Genomic DNA, 10,237 nt, shown 5'->3' on the forward strand with positions numbered 1-10,237 from the left:
AAACCCCTCAATTTTTTTTACTTTTTTTTAAAATTTCAATTTTCTGTTTTCTGTTTTCTGTTTTATATTTTTTCATTTTTCTGCACCATCCACCCACCTCCAACCCCAACCCCCACCTTCACCCATAAAATATTTGTCAACTTACATATTTTAAGGTAAAAGGTTTTTTTTATGCAAGATGAGCATGGTTCTAAAACATGGGTCAAGTTGGGCGGGTTGGGTTATGACCCATTGTTTAGCCCATCTTGACCCAGCCCATCTTAACCCAAATACACATTGGGCTGGGTTGGGCAGACCCATTTATTGACCTAACCCATCTTGACCCGCCCAAATTTAGCCCAACCCACTCATTTGCCACCCCTACCCGAGATTTTTGGTTAAGGATGGAGAAGTACTTATCACTCCACTACAACCCTCGTTGGTGACAAAGTGAGACAAATTATTTAGTAATGCTTGGAGATGTCCTACTAGTTTAAATTTTTAATATTTGGCATGGATGGTTATTTATGCGAAATATTAACTCGAATCAAATTTAGGATTCTTAGTTATTTTTCTTAATGGATTGAGAAAATTGTTACTACTACTTTATATTTCTTATTTTTTTTCAAGAGACTAATCATCCAACTAAAAACTTTAACAGGAACAAATGGATTGACTGAAAAACATTATAAACTTCTTTGAAAGCCCTTACACAAATACAAAGGATAAGTGTATTTATCTAACATTCTGGACAAGCAATAGTCCGAACTAACATGAATAAATTAAAAATAAAAATAAAAAAAGAAAGAGTTTCAAATTTCACATAAATAGCGACAATAACTTTTCGCACAATGGGTCACCGTACCTAATGAAATCGGTTGTTTTCAAGCTAAAGGGTGATTTTTAAGAATAGCCAGATTTATAACTGGTCGTTCAAAAATAGCCCAATTTCAAAAGTAATCAAAATTTAGCCACTTTTTATGTAAAGATAAATCTGAGCGAAAACATTGTTCAAAACCCGGAAATACTCCAGCATATTATGCTGGAGTTCCAGCATAAGTATACTTGAACTCCAGCATATTATACTGGAGTTCCAGGATAGTATGCTGGAACTCCAGCATAATATAATGGAGTTCCAGCATAAATACACTAGAACTCCAACATAATATACTGGAGTTCCAGCAAGTATAATGGTCCAGTATAATATACTGGAGTTTGGAGCACCAGTACTCCAGTCTCCAGTATATTATACTGGAGCCAGCAAAGTATACCGGTCCACATAATATGCTGGAGTTCATACACAAGTGCACCGAACTCCAGTATATTATGCTGGACTGGTCTCTATTGCAGCAAAACGGTGGCTATTTTTTATTGACTTGGTAAACGCTGGCTATTTTTGATTGACCAGTCCGAAAACTGGCTATACCGTAAAATTTTGGCTATAAAAGTCCGTGAATAGTGCAAAACTGGATTGATGAACGTTTTCCTTTAGTCATTCAGAATATAAAATCCGTGGATTCGTAATTTATTTTCATCTATATCTATTGCTTCTCTTTTAGGTTATGTTGGTGCAAAATTTAATTTCGTATGTGATATGTTTCACTCATCTTTATCCAATTTTACCGTACTAAAGAAGGGGTGGAGGGGGGGGGGGGGGGGTTGGAGAGAGAATCATACATGCCAAACTAGAAAATTATTAAGACTTCCACTCAATTATTGACAAACTAATTTCTACTCTTTCCGGTCCAAAATAAGTGATTTTTTAGCTTTTTTTTTGTGGTCCAAAATAAGTGATTTTTCCAGATTTCAAGAATGAATTAATTATTTTTTTCCTACATTGTCCTTGAAGTAAATGGTGTTGGAATTTGTATTAGGAGTGTTTATGTGAGATAGTAAAGGTTAATATGCTCAATTTCATTGCTAATTAATGCTAAAAGGTGGATTTCTTAATTTGTGTGAAAATATCCAAAAAATCACTTATTTTGGTCCGGAGGGAGTATGATATTCGACAAAGTTAACATGTTTAGTGGAACTTCCAGAACCTATACTACTAAATCAAGTTTTGCCTCCAACAAGAAGAGCTGTGCACTTCTTGTTTCACCACTAACAGACTCTCACAAGTTTTAAATGGATTTTTACTTAAAATAAGGAGAGAAATTATTAAAGTAAAGATTTTAAGCTAAAAAATAGGGCAATCGCACATTTTACAACTAAAATCCATTAATTAAATTTCTGAAAATTTGTTGGTTGATGTTCGGTCAAAAGTGCATATATTTTTCCATTGTTGCCTCATGTTCTAGAACTTTTTAATCGTCTTTTGAGTGTTAATTATATTACATTATGCTTAATATTATATTTTAATTGTGTAGGAATAAAGCGGTATGAAGATGAAGGGATTTGAAGCAAAATTGAATAAAACGCAAAAGAAAAAGAAAGAATATTAAATGAATAAAAAAGGGGGACACCATTTGTCTCCCAAGTTAAAGACAAAAAAGAAAAGGAAATAACAATTGATGAAGGGCTTCTTCTAACGCAGCAAAAGAATTGAGGGATAAAACGCACTGCTTCTAGCGTCAGGGCCAGCGCTTGACGCTGCCCTGGACGCTGCGTGTGCGGGGGTTTTCCTATTTCGGTCCGGAATAAGGTTATTTAGTTCCTACACAGTTCCAACTCGTATATAAGGAGTCCTAAACCTAATGTGGAGGAGATCTAACATACTTTGAAGGAGAATTCACGTGGAGAAACACACACCACACTTAGAGGAGGCTTCTAACTAGTTTTTCTTCTCTTCTCTTCCTTTAATTTCATTGTTTAATAGTTCTAGAATTTTGGGTGCTACATGAATGTTGTAGTTTGAAGCTTGAATTATTCTTATTATTTTATCATATTGGTTTATTTATTCAATCTTGCGCTTAATTATTTGATTGCTTGATCACCAATTGAATACTATCTACGAATCTAGGATTGGAATTGGGGTAGGGAATTCTAGATTGCATATAAGATTGAGTAGAGCAAGATCTAACTCTGGGGGAGGGGGGGGGGGGGGTAGGGTTTTGGATTTGCGGTTAGGATAGGAATATACCTAATCGCCTTGCTTGGTTATTATACGGGAATTATAAATGCGTTCTTGTTAATCCTAATTCCATAGGAATATAGGCGTTAGGTTAGCTTGAATAGGCGAGTTGTGCTTCGGGAGAAGGCTACGATCAATATTAACCCTGTCAACCAATAAACCAGATAAATTAATTAGACGATTTAAGTGAAAAACTCGACGGGATTGTTAGCTAACCCATAGCTCTAGAATATTCACTCACATTGAACTCGTCTCTATAATTCGCCAACTTGTTTTCATTAATCTCTTAATTTGTTACTTTAGATTAATTTTAGTTTATTTTTCATATGTTAGGATTCGCTTGAATAGATTAACTGTTTGGTTTAATTTAGTTGATAGTTAATCACAAGTCCCTGTGGGTATGATATCTGGACTTACAATCCTGTATTACTTGAAAGCTCTGGGAATATTCTGACAATTTTTCCACCAGTGTGGTCCTCCACAATATGGACAAGGATCATCAAAATAACAATAACCATCATTCGAGTAACAATAACCATCATTCGCCAAAAACTTGTTGCTCCCGAACGCACATGCAAGTGTACGCGGTCGACAAGTAATATAGGATTGTAAGTTCAGATATCGTACCCACAGAGACTTGTGATTAACTATCAACTAAATTAAACCAAACAATTAATCTATTCAAGCGAATCCTAAAGTATGAATATTTAACTAAAATTAATCTAGAGTAACAAATTAAGAGATTAAAGAAAACCAGTTGGCGAATTATAGAGACGAATTCAATGTGAGTGAATATTCTAGAGTTATGGGTTGGCTAACAATCCCGTTGAGTTTTCTACTTAATTATCTAATTAATTTATCTGGTTTATTGATTGGCAGGGTTAATATTGCTCGTAGCCTTCTCCCGAAGTACAACTCGCCTATTCAAGATAATCTAACGCCTACATTCCTATGGTATTAGAATTAACAAGAACGCATTAATAATTCCTGTATAGTAACCAAGCAAGGCGATTAGGTATATCCCTATCCTAACCGCAAATCCGCCCCCTCCTCAGAGTTAAGATCTTGCTCTACTCAATCTTATATGCAATCTAGAATTCTCTTTTTCTTTTAGGAGTAGAAAAAGAGAGAGAAGAAAATCCTTTATGTCTTGTTTGATACTAGCACATTTAGGCTTGAGTTTGAGTAGTACTTTCCTCTGAGTGCTCGAGTAATGTATAAAATAGCAGATTTTCTGACGCCTAAACTCAGGGTTCTGACTCTGTATATAACTTATTCTTATTTTGTTGTTCGCTATGACCATGTCTGTCTTAGAGTAGAATTGATCCGTCTTGATTGATACTTGTGCCATGTGGGGTGAGGCTTTCTTACATATATTCCATGTTTTGCATCTTAGTGTAGAACTTGCCCTGCATGTTATTGAAGCGAAATAAAAGTGTTGCTCTGTTTAGAAGATGATAATAGGCTTTCTTTGATATGTCTTGTGAATTTTAGCCTTTTTCAGATATTGTACCACTAGTTAGCCCTTTGAGCCTGTAGCCTTTTGTTTGGAAGCCATATTTTTGCCTTGATCCTTTTGTTTGAATCCCTAGTTTTTGCACCCTGCTTCCTCGAACACTGTTGCTTAGACCGTGATATTAGTTGATAAATCTGAAGAAAGGGGTGATTAAGTGTAAAATTGTGACCAACGTTAGCTGCAAAGTGATGAAAAGGCCCTCATTAATGTGACATAAAAAAATTAATAAAAATTCTTATGAAATTTTTTTTGAATCGTTCTTGATATGAGAGAAATACTTGTGAAACAATAGATGAAGAGAGGGCTGAAAAATAAAGTGAAGAGATGAAAATAATGGGTGATGAAGTCGAAGTGCAAAGTGCTTAGGGAAGTGTAAGTCTCTATTATATAATTCTCCTACCCGTACCTTAGCCAACATTACAACCCGTTAAAGTCCTTTGATTCTATTCGAGCATACTTATTTAGTGGAGATGTACATAATGGGCAAGCCTATGGTTCTTTGTGCATACTTGTGAATTCGTTGTGAGTGCGAGAGTTGTTCTTTGATGCTAAGTCCTTAAATTATATTCATTCTTTGATTTGAGTGCATGGACTATTTATTCTTGTGAGGGAACTTATTTCATGATAGATAGGTGATGTTATTAGTTTTATTTGACAGAGTAGGTGAGCGAGCTTAAATGTGGTAAGTTAGAGTCCGTCTCTGAGGTTAGGAGGTTAGAAGTTTGTTGTTTGTTTGTGACTTGTATATCTTGCACGGTGATAAGGAAGTGTATATCTGATGGTTTGAGTTGCTATAGGGCCTCATTGTTAGTATCAACCGAATTGGTAGTGTTTCTACGCTTGATTTATTGAGAGTGGTTTTAGTGCTTACTCGAGGACGAGCAAGAGGGTAAGTGTTGGGTACTCAATCTTAAGGGTTCAAAAGCTCAAAAATCTATTTAAATTGGACATTCCCTGCAGTAAGTTCCAAATGCAGAACTATCCATATACGCATGTGTGATTGAAAATTTTAATCACTTTGAAGGGCATACTTCACTTTGTATACCGTTAAAATCGGGCCCACCTGATTTTACTGATTTATCGAGAGCAGTGTCAAGGATAGAAGATCGATACCGTAATAGATCGGATCGAGGTACGAGGACAAGGTACCGAGTTCGAGATTCGAGGTATCTATCAAGATCGAGCCCGGTAGTGATTGAGACCAAATGAGACAGACATCGAGTAAGATCGAAGGTAGCATAATAACAAAAAGGCGAGATATCCGTGGCTGTCCGGAGATCATGGCGGAAATCTCGGAACTGATCAAATCAAGGACGGTTAACTAGCTAATCATGAGATTTCCTTCTGTAATTAAAGTTATACCATAATTAGGATTCCTCTACTATATAAAGAGGAATCCCAATCATTTGTAAGACACTTACATTCTGAGATATAAAAGCAATACAACACTTTCTCTTTAATTTATACTCTTGTTCATCAGCTTCCTTATATTTTTAACCGTTCTTACACAAATCAGCTTGAGAGTATCCGAGCTCGAGGGCTGAATTCCATTCAAACACTGGTTTGCTTTATCTTATTGTCAATTTCCATTATTAATCTTCATATTCATCAATTGGTATAAGGTGAAATCACGTATCCTTAAAATAACATTATAAGTTTAATTGTTATTCAATTTTCTGGGTAAATAGTTTGGCGCCCACCGTAGGGCAAAGGATAATAGTGATTGCCTGGTATTAATTCCCATACCACACACTGCTTTACGCTTGTTCTCGTAAGTATCTTTGATTTCAGGAATAAACATGTCAAACTCTCAAGTAGCACCCACTCACACAGACAACGACCTTGGTCTTCATGGCGAGAACGAAACATAGTCGCCCCAGGAAACGGAGTACCTCATGTCAACCCCGATGGACCACCGGCCGTAGACCCAGCCCATGTCAGCTCCCATATTGCTATTAATGGGAATTTGGGCGTCGACCCTGAAAATAACGTCCGCAGAGATGCCCGAGTAGCCGATCTGAATGCACAGAGCGGTGAAGAAGGCGAAATTAGCCTTCGAATGATATTCGAAATATTACAGACTCAACAAGATGCGATAGCACAACTCCAAAATCAGAATCGAGCACCAAGCAGAATTGAGCTCGAGACATCACAAGAAGTTGTTCATAGAGCCGAACCCATACCGGAGAAATCGAACACCATTGAATCGGGGATTGACCCCGCCATTATGAAGATGTTCGAGGAGCTTGATATCTAGGGATTCTAGTTTATTTTATACTCATTTTTACTTGAGTTTTGGATTAAAAATGTATATAAATAGTCCCAAAAGCTTACATGTTGTATTTGTTTGCAGGGTTTGGTCAAAAAAATGACAAGAAGTCAAAACCAACTCAAAAAGGAGTGAAACCTGCACAAGTACCAAGAACAAATCAAAGCACTACTGCAGCATAAAATCCACTGCAGCTGCAACAGACCAACCGCGGCGCGGTACATTTAGTGCGGTCCGCGGTGGGTAAGTTCAGAGAGGTGCATTCCTGGGGTTCTAAGCTGTGCGGTCCGCGGAAGATTCTTTGCGGCCGCGGTAGCCTCATTGCATCCGCAGGCCATTTGTTGTGGTCCGCAGAGAGGGGATTCAGAGAGCTCAGGATTTCGGAAGTTTCAAGACACCGCGGCCGCAGTCCATTTGTTGCGGTCCGTGGTGAAGCCACTGCGGTTGCGGTGCATTTTATGCGGTCCGCGGTGGCCAGATTCATAGAATGAGAAGTGAAGCCAAAAAGCCTCCGCGGTGCATTTTCCGCGGTCCGCGGTACCTCCGTCAGGGGTATTTTTGTCCAGAAAATTCAGCCTTGTATAAAAACTTCTTTTTCAGATTTTTAGGGTATCTTTATCTTAGTTGAGCACGTGAATGGTGGTTTTAGCCTATTTTGAGTAATTTTATAGCTGGTTTAACATTGAATCTTCAAATCTTAGCTTGTAATTATATTTTATGGGTTGTTCTTCATCTAAATATCTGATTTCTTCCGTTATTATGAGTAGCTAGACCCACTAGCTAGGGTTGTGGCTCAACCCTAGTGTGGGTATTTGATGGGTCTTTTGTTCTAAGGATTAGATGTTTATGGGTGGTTGATATTTGGACTTATTTGTGTTATCCATGTTGAATTAGTGGTTATAAACACTAATTTGTGCCTATTAGACTTAGGCTCTTCTTGAGAAAGAGAGCTCGAGTCTAGGAAAATCAGTTCAACAAGGAATTGGGGCGTATTCAAGAGATTGATAGACCCAATTAAATGGTTATATCTAGAGATTGTAATACCCGACTTGAGCCTATATTGCTTGCATAATTTTGACACCCAATTGGTCTTGAGAAAGTCAATTAGGGCAAAGTCACTCAAGCTACCGAGAGGTATAGAGTGATTAGTGTTGTGCATTGGCTATATCGCGATCCCGAACATAACAGCTTTGCCTTATGCTTTAGAACCCGTCAAGTATTCACCTAGGAGAAAGTCACTTCCCTAGTGCCTCGTTAACCATTTAGAAAACCTTACAAACATTCATACTTAGCTTAATTTCGCATATCATTAGCATAAAATTAGAAGTAACAAACAAACAAATATGATTGGAAATGTAATCAAGAGCACTACACACTGCTAGATTAGATAGAAATCCAACTCCAAACATTATTGTGGCTCCCTGTGGATTCGATCCCGACCTTCTCGGGTAAAAGCTGCATCGACCGCTCTTGCCACTTTTAGTGGTGTAGGGTTGGACTCGATCAGAGCTCACTAAACGGATTGAATCAGGAGAAAAGAAAATCGAGGCAAATGATAAAAAGGTAGAAACATACAACTCCCTGGTTGATCAAATACAGGGGGCGCCACCGATTCTAAAGGGTTTGGATTCGAATAAGTTCGTGCAGAAGCATTTCCCTCCAAGTGCGGCTCAGAAGCCCATCCCGAAAAAATTCCGCATGCCAGAAATTTCCAAATACAATGGGACCACTGACCCTAATGAGCATGTTACTTCTTATACATGCGCAATAAATGGGAATGACTTAGAATACGATGAGATTGAATCCGTTCTATTGAAAAAGTTTGGAGACATTTTATTGAAAGGAGCGATTATATGGTACCACAATCTGCCGCCCAATTCCACCGATTCTTTCGCCAAGCTTGCAGATTCGTTCGTAAAGGCACACGCCGGAGCAATAAAGGTTGCGACTAGGAAGTCAAACCTCTTCAAAGTGAGACAAAATGACAACAAAATGCTAAGGGAATTCGTATCTCGGTTCCAGATGGAAAGCATGGACCTACCCCCGCTCACAGATGATTGGGTTGTTCAAGATTTTACTCAAGGTTTGAACGAACGATGTTCGATAGTATCATGAAAACTAAAGCAGAATTTGATTGAATATCCAGCTGGGCCAATGTACAAAATTGATACCAGTCAAAGATCAGGGTCAAGGATGATCAATTGGGAACCCCTTCCGGTCTCGTTTACCTAAATAGGCCCGTCGGTAGAATTCAAAGGGACATCGATAGAGAATCCCAATCGAACAGAAATTGGTACCAACCATTCAATGCAAATCCTAGAAGCAACGGCCCAGGACGTAACCCCGTTCGAAATGATTTAAGGAATTAACAAGGATAGAGCTCTCGAGCGATCATGAGTAAAAGTGGCCTCGATAAACATGTCGAACCCACGGAAGCATCGCCACTATCAGAATACAACTTCAGCATCGATGCATCGGGTATTGTATCAGCCATTGGACGGATCAAGAATTGTAGATGGCCCAGGCCCCTGTTGACCGACCCAGCTCAAAGGAACCCTAATCAAATATGCAAATACCAGGTACCCATGGTCACAAAACCGAAGATTGCAGACAACTGAGGGAGGAGGTAGCTCGTTTATTCAACAAGGGCCACCTTCGTGGATTCCTCACTTCAAAAATAGAGATTCAAATAGACAGAATGAGCAGGAAGAGCCTCACCATGTAATTCACATGATCGTTGGTGGGGTCGATATCCCTCAAGGACCGGTATTTAAACGCACCAAGGTGACAATCACGAGGGAGAAGCAAACTTGGGACTACTTGCCAGAAGAAACCTTGCCTTTCAACGACGATAATGCAGAAAGGATCGAACAAACTCACAACAACGCACCGGTAATATCTATCCTTATGAATAAAATTCAAGTTAAACGTGTGTTTATTGATCTAGGTAGCTTGGCAAATATTATTCGATCAAGGGTCATAGAGTCTTGATACCCAATTTTCTCTATATATTTTTAATATGCATAAATACTTTCAAAATAGCATATATATGCATATATAAACATGAACAAGGTTTTGTAATTTTTCTATAATTTTAAAGATTTTAAATTGATTTATTTCCTCCCCTTTTACTCATAAATTCCCCAATAATTATCCCTCAAATCATTGTTGTGGTAATTTAGTCATCTAAATTCTATATTTATTCCAAAATATTGCTAAAATATTTTTAGTGCATCTTTATAATTGCATCTTACATTTTTAAAGCTAATTCGCATAAAATTGCAATATTAGCCCTGTTAATGTATAATTATATTTATATGCATAAAATTGATCTTCTATATTTTTAAAACGTTAAATATCTATGTTAAATCATTTTAGTACACGAAATTATTTTTTAGAA

The sequence above is a fragment of the Nicotiana attenuata genome, chromosome 2 (assembly GCF_001879085.1).
Source record: "Nicotiana attenuata strain UT chromosome 2, NIATTr2, whole genome shotgun sequence".
NCBI classification, from domain to species: domain Eukaryota; kingdom Viridiplantae; phylum Streptophyta; class Magnoliopsida; order Solanales; family Solanaceae; genus Nicotiana; species Nicotiana attenuata.